The 23,114-nt window shown below is 40.9% G+C and overlaps 1 long non-coding RNA gene and 1 pseudogene across 1 annotated transcript; one reads left to right on the top strand and one right to left on the bottom strand.

The window, feature by feature from the left end:
- Window positions 1-4,713: 4,713 nt before the first annotated feature.
- Window positions 4,714-6,172, top strand: LOC113329601. The gene is made up of 2 exons (XR_003349966.1): window positions 4,714-5,039; window positions 5,819-6,172. It is a non-coding gene; the product is annotated as an uncharacterized LOC113329601 (long non-coding RNA).
- A 5,996-nt stretch (window positions 6,173-12,168) lies between these two features.
- Window positions 12,169-12,268, bottom strand: LOC113330271 (annotated as a pseudogene).
- Between the last annotated feature and the right edge of the window lie 10,846 nt (window positions 12,269-23,114).

Raw genomic sequence — 23,114 nt, 5'->3', positions numbered from 1 at the left:
TGCCTATTATGCACTGTCAATAATATGATGTATATCTATGTATCAATATATAGAAGTAATTTTTCTCTCTTTAATGGAATACGGTCCCGGTAGGGCAGTACCAACCATATACTATTTAGTGAACAGCAATAATGCACACAAGTCTTTAATTCATTGCTTTCATGACCAAACTTTTTCATCCAAACTTTTCTGACAACATTCCAACCAAACTGTCCGGTAAGAAGAGAATGTGACCAGACCCACACCTCGAAGACTTGAAGTCTTGCTAGGATCTGTTTCTACTGATTGATTGATACTTCGCCATGTGAAAATTTGAAGAGATATTCAAGTTGATGATTTTATTGTAAGGGGAAAGTGACGTAAGTTATCTCACGTAGGCATCGAGGGCCATGGTAAATTTGTACACAAAATTGGTTAAAAAAGACCAAAATCAACAATTCCTGTGCGAAAAAGAAATGTAAGACGAGAATGTAAAAATAGTCAGGATGTAAACAGTTTCATGCTACTCATTTTCAAATACTTTTTCTTATTTATAATTTATATCAGGATGCATCCAGTTTCATCATCACTCTTTTTTAAGTTTAAGCCAGGATGAAACCAGTTTCATTCTTGCTATTTTTTTTTGGTGTCCATTTCACTCATACTAATTTTTACTCGTCCATTAGAACCATGTTTTAAAAATATTTGGACAAAATGACCTATTTTCCGAAATTTGTACATAAGAAATTTGTCATGTGACAAGCTTTTTCCAAACTTTACCTGGTGAACAATGATGAACTATTCACAGCATAAGAAAAAATCTGTTGTGTGATTTGTGATCATGTATTCATGTTAATGTGACTTAAAAACAACCACCTCAATTTTTGCAAGGTTACCCCAATTTGTGACTATGTGGGAGCAATTTGTTTCTAGGGTGAGCAAGTAAACAAAATGGGTTTCGGTTTAATTTCTTAAGATTCGAGGTTTGGGGGTCACCCCCATTAGAGTTATGCCTATGGTGGAAGAATTCCATCTTCATTTTCATGACACGTCAGTATTCAGAACAAATCATGGGATCCAAACTTAACCGTGGAAGGTAAATGACTTCCAAGCCGCTAGTTAGAATTGCGTTTAATCTGGATCCACAAAATCGACAGTTGAAAAGTGACAATCAAATTTTAAGAATAATATCAACTAAAATTGAGCGCAAGCGCAACTCAGAGTGGCACCCAACACAATCCAAAATTTTTGGATGACCCTCACTTGGAAATCATTAAATCTGATATCCCACATTTTTCCCAAGCTTAGAATACCTTGGATTCCACTGTTAGACGTACTGTTATTATTATATTTTATTACCAAATTCCACGGGAGGTTACTAATCCACTAAAATTTGGTGGTAATGATTATTTAGTTTTACACGGATTAAGTATCTCCTATGGAATTTATATTCCCTTTCGCCCCTGACCATAGACGACGTTTCAAAGTTTGGTAGTCTAAACCATGGCGGTAGCAGCTTGGCTAATTTGGTATATAAGAGGTGTAAGAATAATTTGCGAGATAACATACCTAAACACTAACCAGTTGGGTGAAATAATCCTATATCCCTCTGGAAACATCCGGAGACTGGCTAATAAGCTACCACTACTACTTCCCTATTGACGAGGTCGTTTGGGTACAAACTCAGAATCACCACCTAAGGGGTGTCTAAAGGGTTAACAATATCATCAGTATGGCGGTGGCATGTGACAACTTTGGTATCAGAACATATTAGGGCTCTTTTTGGGAGTGCGGTGAGATATTCCCACCTCTATATCAGAGCCAAGGTCAAAGACTTTCTTCAAAATGTAGGTAAAATAGTTCCACATCACTTGTTAAGCGTCCGCAGACTGGGATAATGATGTAGTACTGCTACATCCGTATTGTAGAGGCCCTTCTTGGTACAAGCCCAAAATCACCTACTTGGGAGTGCCTAGAGTAGGGATGGATAAAACTAGGGCTGTCAATGGGTACCCGTTACCCGGAACCGGAACCGGACCCGAGTGAATAGGGTCCGGTTCCGGGTCCCAAAATTGGACCCATTAACAAGTTAGGACCCGACGGGTAATTACCCGATTGGACCCGAATCTAAACGGGTCCGAACGGGTAATACCCGATGGGTACCCGCGGGTAACGGGTACCCGGTTATTCATTCTTTTATCCCTCTTTTTAGCAAAATTACAAGTATTTTGCTAGTTTGGTTTTGAATTTTTTTTCTCATTTTTCATTTCTTCTTACATTTAATCTTTATTTAGTACATTAATAAAGAAATAATACCAAATTTTTATAGAAATAAGTTTGATTCAAGCAAAAAAAGGGAAAAACATCAAAATTTTGAACTTTTATGTGTGTTTTCTTAATACCCAACGGGTACCCGGAACCGATGGGTACCCGGGGTTTTAAACGGGTCCGGTTCTGGGTCCACTAATTTAGGAACCGGACCCGGAACCGCTAGTAACCGGACCCGACTTTTATAAATAGGGTCCGGGTCCGGATCCATTGATACCCGGGAGGACCCGGACCCGTTGACAGCCCTAGATAAAACAATGAGGAATTTGCTATTTCATCCAGAATACCCGATTACGTTTAATCGATAGTCCAGCGCCAAAAAGTAATTAATCCGAGGTCCAAAAAGCTTTTGAATAGTCAAAATTACTTGTTTATCCTCACCACTCACATGTGGATGCATATCTCGTTCTTCTTCTTTATTTTTTCTTCTCATTGTATTCATCTGCAGACGAAACTCCTTCCTCGTTCCTCTCAATCAACAACACCAACAGCAAAATCAACTTAAAAATCATGCTTAATCATCTCTAAAAATCAATCAATTTTCTTAAGCAAAAACCAAAATCTCCAATCAATCTTTATCAGCAAACCCTAATTCGACTTTAGAAGAAGATCTCTGCTAATCACCAAGATCCAGAGAAAGAAAAAAGAAAGAAGATTAGAAGAAGAAGATCTCTGCTAATCACCAAAGGCAGTACATATAGTTATGTATGATCATATATACACCTTTACCTTCAATACATATTGATATGCACTGGAGGAAAATACGTACTGAATGTAAAAGTGTAATCCCACAATACATATTGATATGTACTGGAGGAAAATATGTACTGAAGGTAAAAGTGTATAATCTAATGGTACATATTGATCCAACAATACATATCGATATGTACTGAAGGAAAATATGAACTGAAGGTAAAAGTGTATAATCTCATGGTACATATTGATCCAGCAATACATATCGATATGTACTAAAGGAAAATATGTACCGAAGGAAAAAATGTATAATCCCATGGTACATATTGATCCAGCAAATACATATCGATATGCACTGAAGGTAAAAAGTGTACAATCTTCTCGTTCTTCTTCTTCTTCTTGGATTTTTTTCGTGAATCTTCTTGATATTCTTCTTCACTTGTTTCACTTCTTTACCACCGCGTATTACGGAACATACCTGGATTGGATGGATATGAAGCTACGAAATTTGATAAAAGACATAATCTAGGGTTTTCACAAAATCGATATAATCATCTCTAACATGAAATAAGTAAGAAATGTATCATCAACATACATGCATTTAAAATTGATCAATTCCATAAAGAAAAAACCTAAAAAATAAGCATAAGAAGAAGAAATTAAGGAGAAACCCTATAACCAAGATCAAGAATAACTTCGCTTAAAAATGGAAGAAACGAGTTTGATTTCGGGAATGAATCACAAAAGATCTACTTCAACAAATTTTCGTTGGCGCAGGATCGACTGAGAAAAAAATGATATGAAAAGACAAAGTACTTTGAGTGCGGGCTAATTTGGTCGTTTCGAAAATATACACGTGCGTTAGGATTATGACATTGGACCACCGAATAATATTTTTAGTCCAAAATCATGAATTTGGACTAGCGGTTAAATTACTTTTATGGGTGGACTAGGCACTAAACAGGTCTCCTAGAAATGGATTAATCAGTAATTCCTAGAAAAATAATCATACCGCGGATTTTACCTGGTTCTGATGTTCCATCTTATGCTTGGCTTGTTAATCAATAGAAAGAGATATATATTCCTATGTTCATTTTGCTCCAATTATGGACTCAAGAAACATGAAAAATGGATGTCCAAACCAAAAACATCAGATTTTTTCATTTTGTCTTGTTACCCATAGTGGAGAATGCAGTTTGTTCATGCTCAACAAAACAATAAGTTTGTTGATTGCCATAGGAATTGCCCTTATGACCGGATCTTTTTCTGCATAATGGGCAACTCGTATATCATGGAAGCGCCATTTTGGAGTCATACATTTTTGACAAAATAGTAAACTAGTTTTCTGTAATTATGTTTTGAAATAGTAAAATTAGTCTTGTAATAATGTTTTAAAATTCGTCAATTCATCCGCATCTACTCGGTTTTTCCGTTCACCCGTGAATATTAAATTCATCGGGTAATAGAACAGACGCGGGTGTTTTTCTAAAATACGTCATTTTGATAGATTGGATATGGGTGGTACCAAATCCACAACCGCCCATCCTTAATCTTAGGGATGAGCATTTGGCCTGAAATCCGTGGTTTCCATCATTCCCAACCACATTTTTGTGGATGGATCCCCGTAATAGAGTGAATGCGTATGAAACAGCTGAGTGCTTAGTCATGTTAGTGTATGAGAGGTGTACTGAGTGTGTGCCTTGTGCACGTGTGACTGTGTGAGGTGTAAAGAGAGAATGACATCTTGTTAGAGAGGAAGCGAAAATGAGTCGGGTATATAACTCATCTCTATATCTTCTGTAAATCAACTATCCAATCAATACAATTTCAGTTCCTCACAATGTAGATATCAAGATTTCACCATGTTATCAGACCTGGGAATTTCAATTCTCAAGAGTAATATTCTAGGACCTGATTATCATCATCTTCACCACCACCACCACTCTCACCACCATCATCTTCATCTCCATCAATTCATCTTCTGCTGCTGCTGCGATTTGATGTTGGATGATAAGAAATCATCTCAGATTTATTTTCTGGTATGATTTTCGTTTGGTTTTCATCCTTCAGCAATTAATTTTCGTCAATTTCGTTCTTGCTTTCAATTTCGATTTTATTTCTCTTTCAATTTTGTCTTTGAATTTCTGTCATTATGTAAGACTGGATCAGCTCAGCATTGATTTTATCTTTTCAATTTGTTAGAGATAATGCCTCTCTTCATCATGTCATACTGAGGATCATCTTAGCATTGATAATACTTTTTACTTTTGTTTTCAACTTGATCATTATTTATCACATTAGTTTGAGGATCAGCCTACTTTTGATCGTTTACATTTTCAGATCTTTTGATCTCACTCTTTCGTTTTCTGCAAAATTTCTCTGCGTTTCCGTTCAACTCTACCTTGCTTGCTACTTATTGTTGCTTTCCGAAATTTACCTACAATCGTTCTTGTCAAATGTATTTGTTTCCGATCATCTTCTTGATCCGTTTTTCAGATTTATTCAATTTTTCCGTTGTTTAATTCTTGATCCGCTTATGATTCATTCTTGACATTAATTGTTTTCTTATTGTGATCTTTGGATCACATTTGCAAACTTTTGTTTTCGATTTCTTTCTTTTGAGTTTTCTTGGAGTATTGGTTTTCTCTTTGTGTTTCTTGCCTTTGTCCAATGCTAGCGAAAGAACTGTAGTGGATCAGGTCCATTTAGTGAGAGTAGGTTGAATCTTTTTTTCCAGATCTGGTTGGTTCTGATACAAGAAAGAAGTGTTTATGATGATTATGTAACTGTTTCAGTGTTTGTTCTTGCATGTATACAGCTGTGGTTCTAGGCCTGATGCAGAGTTCTCTTGGATGCAGTTAGTGAGTACTTCTCACTTATCAAACTTTGTCTCCTACTTTTTCCATGGCATGAAAGTTGTTGCAGCTTGTTGTGTATATAAATATATAGCGCAGTGGATGCTGCTGATTCCTTTCCCTTGGCTATGTAGTGATTTACCTCTCCCTCTCTAGTGTTAGTTTATAAATAAATGAAAGAAGATTGCAATCTTGTTGGATTCCTTTTCTCTTTTCTTGTTTAGCCTGTGTATGAATAACTCTAAGAGCAGATGCTGTTATTCAACTATTTGTGGTTTGTTAATACAACAATCTGAGTATGCATAGTTCTTCTGAAATAGTGTTGGTGCTTGTTGCAAGTGATCTGGTGCTCTTTGCTGCTATTTGTCATATCAACTTTCACAAGGACCATTTCGGTTATTGGTTGGTGTTTAGTGGATGAGATGCTATACTTCTATGGTGTTGGTTGTTCCCTATAAATGTCTTTTTGGATTCAGTTCAAGTTGCCCAGTCCGTTCGCTCGTGGATTGTATTGTATGCGGATGCAATTTTTGGGATCCAAAGGATTTTGGATTAGATACAATTGCACTCTTAAAATTTCATTGGACACCGCATCCGTTACATTTAAAATACTTATAAGATTTTTATAGTTGTTTGAGGGTAAAAACGATTTCTGCTGATTTTGGTAATTTCGGGTGTGTGGGTGAGAAACGAATTTAAACCCTAAACAATGTACTGCAAGGGAGTACTTTAGATTCGAGAGATCAATCTGTACAAATCCGGCCTAAACCAAGAAATGGCCGTTCCAGACTTGCTTCGGTCACAAAGTGAAGGAGAAGGGTTGGTTTTGGGGAGGGAAGCGAAGAGAGTGTTGAGACCAGAATAGTTGATTCTGGAAGAGTAGTTGTTTGACGACTTGTATCAGAAAGTGGGAAGCTAACAGATGGAAAGCTAGCAAATATATTTTGAGTGTTGTATCCTCCTGACCTGAACTTGTTGTTCGGTGGAAATAGGTAATGCCTATTTATACCATTCGAAGTGAAACATACTCTGGTCTCATTAAGAAATGGAAAACGGGTGAGCAAATGGGAGGAGGTGGTAACCGGTGACGCATGGAATTGATGTTCCATAAAAGAAAGCGTTTCACCATTACTCCTTGTATTTACTAACCGCCTCATTCTTATGACACTGTCTTATAACGGGCGTAGTGTACGCCGCACGCTGTAAACCGCCAAACCAATACCCCATGAGCATCCCTAAGTTTGTGACATGTGTTGATGTCTCGAGCGTTTTCGTAGAAAACATGTAGCATGTTGTTGTTGTCTGGCAAGTTGATCTTGGGAGACTTTCTGACTCGGTGCTGACCTTCGACGGTCGAGATTTTGCATCTTAAGAGGAAAGGTAGCGGTTGATTATTGTAACCCTTCGTTTGGTAGCCAGTGGCATGAAAGCATGATCAGTATGGCTTCAATATGGCCTAGTTTAGGCGCGGTCAAAAGTTAGGGTTTTGGCTTTGTTTAGGCGCGACCAAACTAGGACCAAAGGTTTCCATGCGTTAGCTGGTAACCTTGGACGGCTAAGGTCTGCATCTTAGATGAAAAAATGGTCGTTGATTGTTGCAGGCCTTCATTATGGTAGCCAGTGGCCTGAAAGCATGATTAATATGGCTTTAATATGGCCTAGTTTAGGCGCGACCAAAATTTAGGGTTTTGTTTTTGTTTAGGCGCGACCAAATTAGGGCCAAAGGTTGCCACGCGTTCGCTGGCAACCTTGGACGGCTAAAATCTGCATCTTAGATGAAAAAGTGGTCGTTGATTGTTGCAGGCCTTCGTTTTGGTAGCCACATAGGGAAGGTCGGCATGGTATGGCGCGGCAATGTGGTTGGTATGCCATTGGCACATGTGGCATGGCATGCCTTGGCGCAGTTTGGCGTGGCCAAAACTAGGGTTTTGGGCCAAAGGTTACCATGCGTTGTTTGGCGACCTTGGACAGCAAAAATTTGCATCTAAGATAGAAGAGTGGTCGTTGATCATCGCACGCCTTCGTTTTGGTAGCCGCATAGGGAAGGCCGGCATGGTATGACGCGGCAAGGTGGTTGGCATGCCATTGGCACATGTGGCATGGCATGCCTTGGTGCGGTTTGGCTTGGCCAAAACTAGGGTTTTGGCCAAAGGTTAACATGCGTTGTTTGGCAACCTTGGACGACTAAGATTTGCATCTAAGATGGAAGGGTGGTCATTGATCATCGCACGCCTTCGTTTTGGTAGCAGCATAGGGAAGGCCGGCATGGTATGGTGCGGCAAGGTGGTTGGCATGCCATTGGCACATGTGGCATGGCATACCTTGGCGCGTTTTGGCGTGGCCAAAACTAGGGTTTTGGGCCAAAGGTTACCATGCGTTGTTTGGCGACCTTGGACGGCTAAGATTTGCATCTAAGATGGAACGGTGGCCGTTCAAAATCGCACGCCTTCGTTTTGGTAGCCGCATAGGGAAGGCCGGCATGTATGGCGCGGCAAGGTGGTTGGCATGCCATTGGAACATGTGGCATGGCATGCCTTGGCGCGGTTTGGCGTGGCCAAAACTAGGGTTTTGGGCCAAAGGTTACCATGCGTTGTTTGGCGACCTTGGACGGCTAAGATTTGTATCTAAGATGGAAGGGTGGCCGTTGATCATCGCACGCCTTCGTTTTGGTAGCCGCATAGGGAAGGCCGGCATGGTATGGCGCGGAAAGGTGGTTGGCATGCCATTGGCACATGTGGCGCGACTGGCATGGTATGGCGCGGAAAGGTGGTTGGTGATAGACGCATCTATGTGTCTATATTAGTCTCAATTCTCTATAATGTTAGTACTCGATTTGGTGCTTATTTTGGTATTTTATGTATTTGTAGGTGTTTTTTGGAGAAATAAACATGTGAGGAGAAATCGGCTCGAAAAGTTGATAAAGGCACCTGGGGATCTTACTATTCGGGCTCTCAGTTTGGATAAGGGGCATCTCAATCACTAAAGGGTACTCCACTGATAAGGGATACCCTAATTTCTATTGACACCTCACGTCTATTGGCACCCTATCATAGGATAGGGGGCATACCTCCTTCACCTTTTGAATATGATAATGGCGGGAAACTTTCTTCAGGCGCGATGATTCTGAATTATTTAAGAACCGAGTATTTATGGGTTAAGAAGGGAGATTTCAATACGTTCAGTTAAAGGGAGGATTAATACGTGTTTAAACACGTCATAGGTAGAGCTTCAGGCCGGCAAAAATGGAGGCGTTCTTCTCGGGAAAACAGAGTTTTGGCGGAAAAGAAGTCAGTTAGCAGCGATGATTTTCTTGGCAGATTTGGTCGTCGTTTTGATGGATTTTCTCGTCAGTTTGACTTGGTATGAGTGTTACAACAAAACGGGACTACTACGTGTGCCAGAATTGAAATAAAAAAGGAGTACTCGATAAAACAGGGTGAAAACAAGTTGCGGACTTTTCAAGATTCATTTGGACGAGAATTTAGTGGAATTTCTATTCGATATGGACTGGGAATGATACAGTACATCAAAACAGGGAAGGTATTGAAGTTGGATTAGATAAAGATGGAAGTTCACTGGACTTGCATCGAAACAGGGAAAGAAGAAAGTTTATTGGGATAGTTTGGTTTTTCTTTTGGAAGTTACGTGCAATTTTGGAGAGGATATCGTGTTTGGATTCTGCCAGGATTTAGTTACCGAGAGTGGAGAATTTAGATAACTCAGGGAAGGTTGGAAGCGTGCAGAGAAATATTATCGCAGCTTGGCCGGGAAGTAAAGGGAAGATATTTTCGTGATTTCTTTCACCTGTTGTGTATATATAAGAGGTTTAGAGTCCCAGGAAGGGAGACGAACAGTTTGGGGTAGTTTAGAAAACCAGATGAGACAAAAATCACGAGTTGCAGGAAAGCTGTTCTGCTGGTGCTGCTGAAGAACACGAAGAACATCAACCCACGCCCAACTGTCGCAGAACATTGTCGTTGTTCTACAGCACTTCGCTTCTATCGTTACTGTAGCAGTCTTATTCCTTCTGTTTCTCTTGTAACAGTCGATCTGCAACACATATAAACGTTGCGATTGAACTGTTTTACTCCCTTTGAGTCTCTTCACCTTTGAAAACACCTTTTGAGCAATGGAAAAATATTTTGAACCTGTTTTTGATATGAGGAGCTAAACCCCATTGCTGAGGCGATAGAGGAAGCTATTTTCCAATAAAGAGTGGTATTTTCTATTTATCTTATTTATTACAATTATTTATATGATTATTTGCCTTGTTTGAGAATTGTTTTAATGATTTTTATTCAACAATTGTGATTTCCATTGATGGTATATTCTTGGACTTAGGTTTTTGATATCCCATGCTTTTGATTTACACTTGTTATTTTAAAAATCTACTTGTTGCAACATCTTAGAATCAAATTAAACGAAAAAATTGAATAAATATAAATATTGGATTTAAATCACTTTGAACTTGGAAAATAGTTGAATCTTAGCCTCAGTGTTCTTTTAATATTGATAACAACATCATCTTTGTTTGAGTTTTCTACTTTTGTTTTAGAATTTAAGTCTATATTTTATCCTTCGCAAGTCTGAGAATCAAACCACTTTTATCACTATCTACAATCACACCAATTTTTGGCGCCGCCGACGGGGATTTGCTTTTAGGGTTTTAGACTTCGTTTTCTTTTATTTATTTTTATCTTTTAGGTTTTTATTATTTTTGTTCTTTTTTTACGTTTTTGGGTATTTATCTTTTGAGTACAGGTTTTGGATCATAAAGCGAATTGAGCCAAGGAGTTTGGTGATTTCGTAAAGACTGGAACTTAAAGCATAAAGACTTGGAGCGAAAGCTTAAAGCGAAAAGAACGGAGAAGAAGACAATTTCTTTTTAGATATTTTCTCTTTATTATTTTTTTTAGGGTTTGTTTATTTTTCTTTATAAAAAAAAGAAAAAAAAGAGAGAGAATTGTATTAGGGTTTGTTATTTTTGTAATTTTCTTTTCTTTTTTGGACACTTGGACATTGGACTTTGGACATTATTTTTTTTAAAACCCTAAGGAAGGGTTGGTTTAAATATAAACTGTGTGCAGAGAAGGACGGTGATTACGATATCGCCTCGGCCCCTCGGGTTCGTACATGACATAGGAGTCGTGGCCCGAGTCGACTTCAGCGGTTCTTCGCCCGTCTGGTACGGGAGGTAAGTTTTTCGAAACACCCGCGAATCCCCTGTCAGCGGGTTTACTGTATTCCTTCGTTTGCATATATGCTGAGGACTTGAAAACGGCTGCTTTAATTTCCTAGTAAAGGGCAAGGACTGGCCATACAAGATAAGGGTTCGGATTTCATCACCGTTCTCTTCTTGCCCGCCTTAGGAAAACGAAACCAAACGCGAACCTAAGCCTAAAATTTTGACTAGAACGAGACCTATAGGGTAACGAGCTTAATAGGAAAGTCGTTCGAAGAATATTGGTTACTCTTTTGAGCATACTTCGAAGTTCTTGAAGGTTTCTGTGAGTTGAATGCGTGACTGCGCCGCCTTGTAACCGGTGAGGCCTTGGGTATCAAAGCTCCACTAAGCTTCCCTCGCCTCGATTCAACTTACTTTGACTCGGATTGATTCCAGAGGGGTTTGCTCAGATTGTAACGAGTTCCTTTTCGAAAGAATAGAAGCTGGTCTAGAAACAATCTAAGTGGAGCCATCATGCTTTTTGTTTGCTAGAAATTTAGGTTTGATTTGGTTGAGTCAGCCTTGTTTTGTGTTTGCATAGAATTCCCTACCTTATTCTGTTGCATGCCTGAACGTAAAAGAGACGCCCTAGGTAGATTTGTTAAAGAGAAACCTAGTAGTTCTAAGCGTCTTGATTACCTCAATTTAGAAAGTCCGATTCGTGAAGATTCCGTTTTTGAACGTCCGTTTGAGGAAAGAATCCCTGATAGTCCAATAGCGCCAGAAATGGCAACTTTGAAAGCCTTGTTGAATCCTACTAGGACTACTCGTCCCTCGTGTATCAGGTTACCTGAAACTGAAGCAAATTATGAACTTAAGCCTGGAACCTTACAGTTGCTCCCAATCTTTTTAGGAAAGAAAATGAAAACCCCTATTTCCATGTTAGGGACTTTGAGGAAATTTGTAGTACCCTGAAAATTAGAAACCTTGATGATGATGCTTTAAAACTCAGGTTATTCCCCTTTTCCTTAAAAGATAAAGCCAAGTCGTGGCTGTATAGTTTGGCTTCCGAATCAATTGAAACCTATGAACAACTTACATCTGCCTTTTTGAACAAGTTTTTCCCTAGGCACAAAACCTCGTCTATTAGGACGCAAATCTGCACGTTTACACAACAGGAGGGAGAATCTTTGTATAGGTATTTGGAAAGGTTCAATGATTTATTAGCCCAATGTCCTCATCATGGTTTAGAAAAGGTTAGGTTAGTTCAGATCCTTTATGAGGGTTTAGATTATCCCACCACAACTACAGTAGAGTCCATGTGTACAGGTGGGTTTGAAAACCAAACAGTTGATGATGCGATGACATATTTGCATGAAATCGCCGAAAAGACCCAACAATGGGAAAGCAATAGGGTACCCCAGAAAACAATTCTTCTAGGCAGAGGAAACGTTAATGGTAGAAGGAAGCTTTGAATCAGATGCCAAAATTGCTGCTATAGCGAAAAGGTTAGAAGCTTTAGAAGTGGGTCACACTAGTGGTAGATTGGAGCCTTTTTGGGAAGGCCAGAATAATGAAGAGCAAGCCATGCTCTCTATAATAACACTAGGTATGATAACCGTCAGAAGTTTGACCCATATTCAGAAACCTATAATCCTGGTTGGAGAAACCATCCGAACCTTTCATGGTCTAAGGGCCAGAGTCAAGGTCAGTTTAGTAATTCTAATGCTCCCCCAGGTTTTGGTTACACTAAGAATTCATCAGGCCCAGAAAACAAAACGACTAGCTTAGAGGAATCTATTAAGATGTTAGCAAAAACTCAGGATATGTTAGCACAGAGCCAAATTAGTTTTCAACAGGAAACCAAGCAGAACTTTCAAACTAATGCTCAGAGCCTTGCTAAGCTAGACTTCAAGTCGGCAAAGCTAAGACCTAAGTGAGGAGAGATAACGGAAGGCTCCGTCAACTACCCCCCAACCCTAGAGGAGTTCATGAAGTAGGTGCAAAATCATCGAATCAATTGAATGCTATTAACCCTTAGGAGTGGTAGAGTAGTAGACAATCAGGTAACCATGCCCGATAGTGAACATACTGTAGTTCACCCCTCAGGATCTCATCCCTCAGGACCACTAACTGAGGGACTGATAAAATTTCCGATGATGCCAATTCGGTTCCTGAGAGGTCTGATTCTGTGCCTAGAGCCCCATTTCCCCAGCTATTAGCATCAACAAAGAAGGAATCGAACTTTAATGACATATTGGAGGTTTTTAAGCAAGTTACCATAAACCTTCCTTTATTAGATGCAATTAGGCAAATTCCTGCTTATGCCAAGTTCCTTAAGGATATGTGTACGCGAAAGCGAAAACTTAGCGTCCATAAGAAAGCCTTTTTAGCTAGTCATGTAAGTTCAATCATTCAGAACACTACCACTCCAAAGTACAAAGACCCAGGTTCCCCAACCATTGCTTGTACAATAGGTAAACACCGGGTAGAAAAAGCTTTACTTGACTTAGGAGCCAGTGTGAACTTACTGCCGTACCATGTGTACTTACAGCTAGGACTTGGTGAAATGAAACCTACTCAGATAACACTGCAGTTAGCTGATAGGTCTGTCAAAATTCCTCGAGGTGTTATCGAGGATGTTCTTATTGAGGTCGACAAGTTTATTTATCCAGTGGATTTCGTGGTCCTAGATACCCAACCTGTCCCTGACCCAGAGAACCAGATACCTGTGATTTTAGGTCGCCCATTCTTAGCTACGTCTAATGCGATCATAAACTGTCGAAATGGTGTGATGAATTTATCCTTTGGTAATACGACTATCGAAATGAACATTTTTAATGTCAGTAAGCTACCTTATGAGCTAGATGACACATGTGTTAAAGAGGTGAATATGATAGAATCCTTAGTTCAGGAGTCATTACCAAACATATGGTCTGAAGACCCATTAGAGAGTTGTCTATCCCTTTTTGGTTTAGATTTTGACGATGATAGTACCATTGAACAAGTGAATGCTCTATTAGATTCTACCCCTGTGTTAGACACTGATAGATGGAAAGCTAGGTTCGAACCATTACCAGCTTCTGAGACTACCTCAGTTCCTTCCTTAGAAGACCCCCTAAGTTGGACCTCAAACCACTACCAGATAACCTGAAGTATGTGTTCTTAGGCCCATCTGAGACTTTACCTGTGATTATTGCTGCCGACTTGGATAGTGATCAGGAAAGTAGGCTAGTAAAAGTACTTCAAGATAATAAGGAAGATTTAGAGCAGACATTAAGGGTATTAGTCCTACCGTTTGTATGCATCAGATTCATTTAGAGGAAGACTCCAAACCATCTAGGGAGATGCAACGTCGAATGAACCCTAACATGAAAGAAGTAGTTCGAAAAGAGGTGCTTAAGTTGTTAGATGCGGGTATTATCTACCCAATTTCAGACAATAAGTGGGTCAGCCCCGTTCAGGTTGTTCCCAAGAAATCAGGTATCACTGTAGTCCAGAATGAGGATAATGAGTTAATCCCAACCCGAGTGACCACGTGATGGCGTGTCTGTATTGACTATAGGAAATTGAACAAGGTCACAAGGAAGGATCACTTTCCCCTTCCTTTTATCGACCAAATGCTAGAGAGATTAGCTGGATATAGTTTCTATTGCTTTTTAGATGGCTTTTCCGGATATAATCAGATCATTATTTCCCAAGAAGACCAAGAGAAAACCACTTTTACTTGTCCCTTTGGTACATTCGCGTATAGACGCATGCCTTTCGGGCTGTGTAATGCCCCTGCGACTTTTCAGCGTTGTATGATGAACATATTTTCTGATATGGTAGAACGGTTTTTAGAGGTATTTATGGATGATGTTTCAGTGTTTGGTTCATCTTTTGATGATTGCTTGCATCATTTGACATTAGTGTTGACTAGGTGTAAGGAAAAGAATTTAGTGCTTAATTGGGAAAAATGCTATTTCATGGTTAAATCAGGAATTGTTTTAGGGCACATCATTTCTTCAAAGGGTATAGAGGTAGACAAAGCCGAAGTTGACCTTATTAAGACTTTACAGGTCCCAAAAACCGTAAAATACATTAGGTCATTCCTAGGGCATGCAGGTTTTTACCGTCGATTCATTAAGGATTTTAGCTTGATTTCTAGACCTCTTTGCAGTTTGCTTGCAAAAGATGTTAAGTTTGTCTTTGATGATGCTTGTTTAGAGGCTTTTGAGAAGCTTAAAAATTTACTCACTACCGCTCCCATAGTCCAGGCACCCAACTGGAACCTACCCTTTGAGATTATGTGTGATGCTTCAGATTATGCTATAGGCGTTGTGTTAGGTCAACGAGTAGAAAAATTACTTCATGTGATTTACTATGCTAGAAAAACTCTGAATGATGCCCAATTGAACTATACAACTACCGAGAAGGAACTTCTAGCCATCGTGTTTGCCTTGGATAAGTTTAGATCCTACTTATTAGGTTCTAAGATCGTAATCTATACCGATCATGCTTCTTTGAAATACCCTTTGTCTAAGAAGGACAGCAAACCTAGATTGATTAGGTGGATCCTATTGTTCAAGAATTTTCTCCAGACATTAGAGACAAAAAGGGTGCTGAAAATGTAGTAGCAGACCACTTATCCAGGTTAGTTGTTAGTTCCCCTAGTGATGCCCTTCCTATAAGGGATATCTTTCCTGACGAACAATTGTTCTCTGTTTTCCAATCACCTTGGTATGCAAACATAGTGAATTATCTTGTTACTGGCCGTACCCCTCAACATTGGGGTAAACAAGATCATTCTAGGTTTTTAGCCGAGGTTAAGCATTTCTTTTGGGACGATCCTTATTTGTTTAAGTATTGTCCCGACCAGATTATTAGGAGATGTGTACCTGAGAGTGACCAGTACAGTATTCTCTCCTTTTGTCATGAACATGCTTGTGGGGGTCATTTTAGTGCTAAGAAGACTGCTGCTAAGATATTGCAGTGTGGATTTTACTGGCCTTCACTGTTTAAAGACTCCCATAGTCACTGTGTTTCTTGTGATCGTTGCCAGAGGTTAGGAACCATTTCCCGTAGAAATATGATGCCTTTGAACCCTATTTTAGTAATTGAGGTCTTTGATGTGTGGGGCATTGATTTTATGGGTCCATTTCCTAATTATTTAGGTTATCTTTACATACTTGTCGCTGTAGACTATGTGTCTAAGTGGGTTGAGGCGGTTCTGTGTAAAAAAAATGACCATAGGGTCGTAATTAAGTTTTTGAAAGAGAATATACTTACACGTTTTGGTACACCGCGAGCTATAATTAGTTATGGGGGTTCACACTTTTGTAATAGACCGTTTGCTCTATTAATGAAACAATATGGTATTACCCACAAAGTAGCTACCCCGTATCACCCACAGACTAGTGGTCAGGTAGAGGTTTCCAATAGGGAAATTAAGCGTATTTTAGATAAAACAGTTAATCCTAATAGGAAAGATTGGTCGTCGAGGCTTACTGATGCCTTATGGGCTTACCGTACCGCGTTTAAGACACCCATTGGAATGTCACCTTACCGTTTAGTATTTGTCAAGGCATTTCACTTGCCTGTTGAGTTAGATCATAGAGCCTATTGGGATATTAAGCAGTTAAACTTTTCACTTGACAAGGAAGGAGCTCACAGAAAGCTCCAGCTCAATGAATTGGACGAGATTCGTAGAGCTGCATACGATAGTGCTAAGGAGTATAAGAACAAAATGAAACTTGTGCATGATAAGAATATTTTACGGAAGTCATTTTCTCCAGGTCAAAAAGTTCTTCTGTATGACACTCGTTTGCATCTATTCCCCGGGAAACTGCGCTCTCGGTGGACCGGTCCTTTTGTGGTCCGCACTGTTTTTCCTCATGGCGCTATTGAGATTGAGACATCAGATGGTACTAGTTCTTCAAAGGTTAACGGTCAGAGATTGAAGCCCTTTTTAGAGCCTTTTCCTAAAGGTGATGTTGAGGAGGTCCCTCTGGAGGATCCTGTTTACCCTTGATTGACCATCGAGGCGATTTGTATTTTGTATAATATTTTTGTCAGTTTTTGGTTTCACTTCACGCAGGTACTATCTTTCCGAACTCTCGCTTTACTATTTCCTCATGTTACTTATATTTTTGGTACTGTTCTTTCATTCGAAACATTGAGGACAATGTTAGATTTAAGTTTGGGGGTGGGGTAGAAACTTTTTGTTTTAAATAAACTCCAGAGCCTAGAAATTTATGCATATTAAGGATAGCATTAACCAACCTAAGTGGATGGAAGAATTTTGGTTGTAGGAGTTGAGGAACCAATCTGATTAGATGTAAACATCTAGAAGAGTCTATTCATAAAAGCACAGAGCTCAGGTGTTAGAAATAACATGATAGTTTCACCATATCTCGTTGAGTCCTTTTCACTTCTATTTTTATTTTATTTTGTTTTTAAACTATGTTACTCTAAGTGATTAGGTGGGGCTCACGATTCAAGTTGTTACCAATGCTAGGGTGAATTAGAGTGATTGAGATACCATGAAAAAAAAAAGAAAAAAAAAAAGAGAGGAAAAAAAAAAGAAAAGAAATTGAGACCAGACCATTTGACCAAAAGGAATAAATTCAATAAAGTCGACCACTGGTACCCTTGTATATGCCAGTTGTGTTGACCTAGAGTTAGGTTATCGACCACTGGTTCCCTTGTATATGCCAGTGTGTTGATATTAGTCAGACTAGTATCTCAATCCATTAGGATAGGTTCATTTTGGCGGAGGCATTCAGACAGATATGGGAAACGCCGTTCACTTAGTAAACATCAAAACCATCTATGTTTTTCTCTATATCCATCTTCTTGATTTATCCATGTGATTAGTTTTGACTCCGGATATTGATGTCCATAGTGCGACTATCTGAGTAGAGCTCTGTCACTTTATATGAATTTTAGTATGCTTGAGTGCAAAATCGTGTACATCAATTGGAATTTCGCATCAGGTAACTTCCTCCTGTAGTCAATAAGTATGCCAACCAAGGAGATTCTTTAGTGCCTTCCAAGGTTCTGCGTAGATAGCTAGGGTCTGGAGTAAAGGTTTTGTGGGTATATCTCTTGTAAGCCCTCCCGAGACTATAACTCGGCCACTAGGGCCACCTAGGGGTTTAAAGGCTTGTTGCATACGCTAAATCCAACCGACGATGCCTGCGATAGTGAGTTAAGATTTCATTTTCTATATTTGATTTGCTCGAGGACTAGCAAAGAATAAGTTTGGGGGTATTTGATAGACGCATCTATGTGTCTATATTAGTCTCAATTCTCTGTAATGTTAGTACTCGATTTGGTGCTTATTTTGGTATTTTATGTCTTTGTAGGTGTTTTTTTTTGGAGAAATAAACATGTGAGGAGAAATCGGCTCGAAAAGTTGATAAAGGCACCTGGGGGATACTTACTATTCGGGCTCTCAGTTTGGATAAGGGGCATCTCAATCACTAAGGGGTACTCCACTGATAAGGGATACCCAAATTGCTATTGACACCTCACGGCTATTGGCACCCTATCATAGGATAGGGGGCATACCTCCTTCACCTTTTGAATATGATAATGGAGAGAAACTTTCTTCAGGCGCGATTATTCTGAATTATTTAAGAACCGAGTTTTTATGGGTTAGGAAGGGAGATTTCAATACGTTCAGTTAAAGGGAGGATTAATACGTGTTTAAACACGTCATAGGTAGAGCTTCAGGCCGGCAAAAATGGAGGCGTTCTTCTCGGGAAAACAGAGTTTTGGCGGAAAAGAAGTCAGTTAGCAGCGATGATTTTCTTGGCAGATTTGGTCGGCGTTTTGATGGATTTTCTCGTCAGTTTGACTTGGTATGAGTGTTACAACAAAATGGGACTACTACGTGTTCCAGAATTGAAATAAAATAGGAGTACTCGATAAAACAGGGTCAAAACAAGTTGCGGACTTTTCAGGATTCATTTGGACGAGAATTTAGTGGAATTTCTATTGGATATGGACTATGAATGATCCAGTACATCAAAACAGGGAAGGTATTGAAGTTGGATTAGATAAAGATGGAAGTTCACTGGACTTGCATCGAAACAAGGAAAGAAGAAAGTTTATTGGGATAGTTTGGTTGTTCTTTTGGAAGTTACGTGCAATTTTGGAGAGGATATCGTGTTTGGATTCTGCCAAGATTTAGTTACCGAGTATCGAGAGTTTAGATAACTCAGGGAAGGTTGGAAGCGTGCAGAGAAATATTATCGCATCTTGGCCGGGAAGAAAAGGTAAGATATTTTCGTGATTTCTTTCACCTGTTGTGTATATATAAGAGGTTTAGAGTCCCAGGAAGGGGGACGAACAATTTGGGGTAGTTTAGAGAACCAGAGGAGACAAAAATCACGAGTTGCAGGAAAGCTGTTCTGCTGGTGCTGCTGAAGAACACGAAGAACATCAACCGACGCCCAACTGTCGCAGAACACTGTCGTTTTTCTACAGCACTTCGCTTCTATCGTTACTGTAGCAGTCTTATTCCTTCTGTTTCTCTTGTAACAGTCGATCTGCAACACATATAAACGTTGCGATTGAACTGTTTTACTCCCTTTGAGTCTCTTCACCTTTGAAAACACCTTTTGAGCAATGGAAAAATATTTTGAACCTGTTTTTGATATGAGGAGCTAAACCCCATTGCTGAGGCGATAGAGGAAGCTATTTTTCCAATAAAGAGTGGTATTTTACATTTATCTTATTTATTACAATTATTTATATGATTATTTGCCTTGTTTGAGAATTGTTTTAATGATTTTTATTCAACAATTGTGATTTCCATTGATGGTATATGCTTGGACTTAGGTTTTTGATATCCCATGATTTTGATTTACACTTGTTATTTTAAAAATCTACTTGTTGCAACATCTTAGAATCAAATTAAACGAAAAAATTGAATAAATATAAATATTGGATTTAAATCACTTTGAACTTGGAAAATAGTAGAATCTTAGCCTCAGTGTTCTTTTAATATTGATAACAACATCATCTTTGTTTGAGTTTTCTATTTTTGTTTTAGAATTTAAGTCTATATTTTATCCTTCGCAAGTCTGAGAATCGAACCACTTTTATCTCTATCTACAATCACACCAGTTGGCATGCCATTGGCACATGTGACATGGCATGCCTTGGCACGGTTTGGCGTGGCCAAAACTAGGGTTTTGGGCCAAAGGTTACCATGCGTTGTTTGGCGACCTTGGATGGCTAAGATTTGCATCTAAGATGGAAGGGTAGCCGTTGATCATCGCATGCCTTCGTTTTGTAGCTGCAAAGGGAATGCCGGCATGGTAAGGCGCGGCAAGGTGGTTGCCATGCCATTGGCACATGTGGTGCGGCATGCCTTGGCGCGGTTTGGCGTGGCCAAAACTAAGGTTTTAGGCCAAAGGTTACCATGCGTTGTTTGACGACCTTGGAAAGCTAAGATTTGCATCTAAGATGGAATGGTGGCCGTTGATCATCGTACGCCTTCGTTTTGGTAGCCACATAGGGAAGGCCGGCATGGTATGACGCGACAAGCTGGTTGGCATGCCCTTGGCACATTTGGCATGGCATGCCTTGGCGCGGTTTGGCGTGGCCAAAACTAGGTTTTTGGGCCAAAGGTTACCATGCGTTGTTTGGCAACCTTGGACGGCTAAGATTTGCATCTAAGATGGAAGGGTGGTCATTGATCATCGCACGCCTTCGTTTTGGTAGCCGGATAGGGAAGGCCGACATGGTATGGCGCGACAAGGTGGTTGGCATGCCATTGGCACATGTGGCATGGCATACCTTGGCGCGGTTTGGCGTGGCCAAAACTAGGGTTTTGGGGCAAAGGTTACCATGCGTTGTTTGGCGACCTTGGAAAGCTAAGATTTGCATCTAAGATGGAATGGTGGCCGTTGATCATCGTACGCCTTCGTTTTGGTAGCCACATAGGGAAGGCCGACATGGCATGACGCGACAAGGTGGTTGGCATGCCCTTGGCACATGTGGCATGGCATGCCTTGGCGCGGTTTGGCGTGGCCAAAACTAGGGTTTTGGGCCAAAGGTTACCATGCGTTGTTTGGCAACCTTGGACGGCTAAGATTTGCATCTAAGATGGAAGGGTGGTCATTGATCATCGCACGCCTTAGTTTTGGTAGCCGCATAGGGAAGGCCGACATGGTATGGCGCGACAAGGTGGTTGGCATGCTATTGGCACATGTGGCATGGCATACCTTGGCGCGGTTTGGCGTGGCCAAAACTAGGGTTTTGGGCAAAGGTTACCAAGCATTGTTTGGTGACCTTAGACGGCTAAGATTTGCATCTAAGATGGAAGGGTGGCCGTTGATCATCGCACGCCTTCGTTTTGGTAGCCGCATAGGGAAGGACGGCATGGTATGGCGCGGCAAGGTGGTTGGCATGCCATTGGCACATGTGGCGCGGCTGGCATGGTATGGCGCAGCAAGGTGGTTGGCATGTCATTGGCACATGTGGCATGGCATACCTTGGCGCGGTTTGGCGTGGCCAAAACTAGGGTTTTGGGGCAAAGGTTACCAAGCATTGTTTGGTGACCTTAGACGGCTAAGAGTTGCATCTAAGATGGAAGGGTGGCCGTTGATCATCGCACGCCTTCGTTTTGGTAGACGCATAGGGAAGGACAACATGATATGGTGCGGCAAGGTGGTTGGCATGCCATTGGCACATGTGGCGCGGCTGGCATGGTATGGCGAGGCAAGGTGGTTGGCATGCCATTGGCACATGTGGCGTGGAATGCCTTGGCGTGGCCAAAACTAGGGTTTTGGGCCAAAGGTTACCATGCGTTGTTTGGAAACCTTGGACGGCTAAGATTTGCTTCTAAGGTGGAAGGGTGGACGTTGATCATCGCACGCCTTCGTTTTGGTAGCTGCATAGGCAAGGCCGGCATGGTATGGCGCGGCAAGGTGGTTGGCATGCCATTGGCACATGTGGCATGGCATTCCTTGGCGCGGTTTGGCGTGGCCAAAACTAGGGTTTTGGGGCAAAGGTTACCATGCGTTGTTTGGTGACCTTAGACGGCTAAGATTTGCATCTAAGATGGAAGGGTGGCCGTTGATAATCGCACGCCTTCGTTTTGGTAGTCGCATAGGGAAGGCCGACATGGTATAGCGCGGTAAGGTGGTTGGCGTGCCATTGAAACATGTGGTACGGCTGGCATGGTTGGCATGCCTTGGCGCGGAGACGTGGCTGGCATGCCTTGGCGCGGAGATGTGGCTGGCATGGCCTGCCATTGGCACAGTGGTACAGCTGGCATGGTTGGCAGGCCTTGGCGCGGTAGCATGAGAATTAGGGTTTGACATAGATGATGTCAGTCAGTGTTAAGGGTTCTGCCGTGGAACATGACCCATGTAAAAAAAAAGAAGGGTACCCCGATAATTCTTACGTAGGCATGCTGATTGATTCAGTAAATGTGCTAATGGCCATAGTGACGTCATGTCAGATGTACAATTTTGCGATTTTGACCCTAATCTAAAAACCACCATCAATATTAAGTCCCTTGCTTAGCTCGGAACATGAGCATTGTTGCGAGGTAAGCATAAGATTGTGACAGGCGAGGACAAAAATCGAAACGACAGGTCGTGAAAAGATGGTCAGGAAGGTCCGACTAACCTTTTTCGAGAGGTAAGGAGAGTTCATTATCCTCGTGTTTGGAGGCCTTGCATAGATTATATTTGTAGTGTAGACCTTGAAGTGGTGATATGAAGATCGTCGGCTTAGTCTGGTCATGCATCACCTTGGCTGGGTTGGGAAACATCGAGACGCTGGCTTGGCGAGTTGTTGGTGTTGGTACAGTTTGGAAGGGGGCTGCAGGCATTACGTTGGCTTGGGATCGGTATGACGCAACTATGGGAATGGGCTTGGTTGATGACTTGGCGTGGCAAGCATGACGTGGACGGTGGTGCAAGGCGTGCGTGGACGACTTGGCATGGTGGGGCCAAAGCATGGACCGGTTCTGGCAAGGCAAGCATGGCGCGGACGGTGGTGCAAGGAATGACACGGTTTGGTAAGGCAAGCATGGCGCGGACGGTTTGGCACGGTGGTGGCTTGTATTTGCGGGCATGGTTGCCTCCTTT

This window comes from Papaver somniferum, unplaced genomic scaffold (assembly GCF_003573695.1).
Source record: "Papaver somniferum cultivar HN1 unplaced genomic scaffold, ASM357369v1 unplaced-scaffold_117, whole genome shotgun sequence".
Lineage (NCBI taxonomy): Eukaryota > Viridiplantae > Streptophyta > Magnoliopsida > Ranunculales > Papaveraceae > Papaver > Papaver somniferum.
The sequence above is the reverse complement of the archived record's forward strand: the minus strand, read 5'-3'. Positions and strand labels throughout refer to the sequence as shown.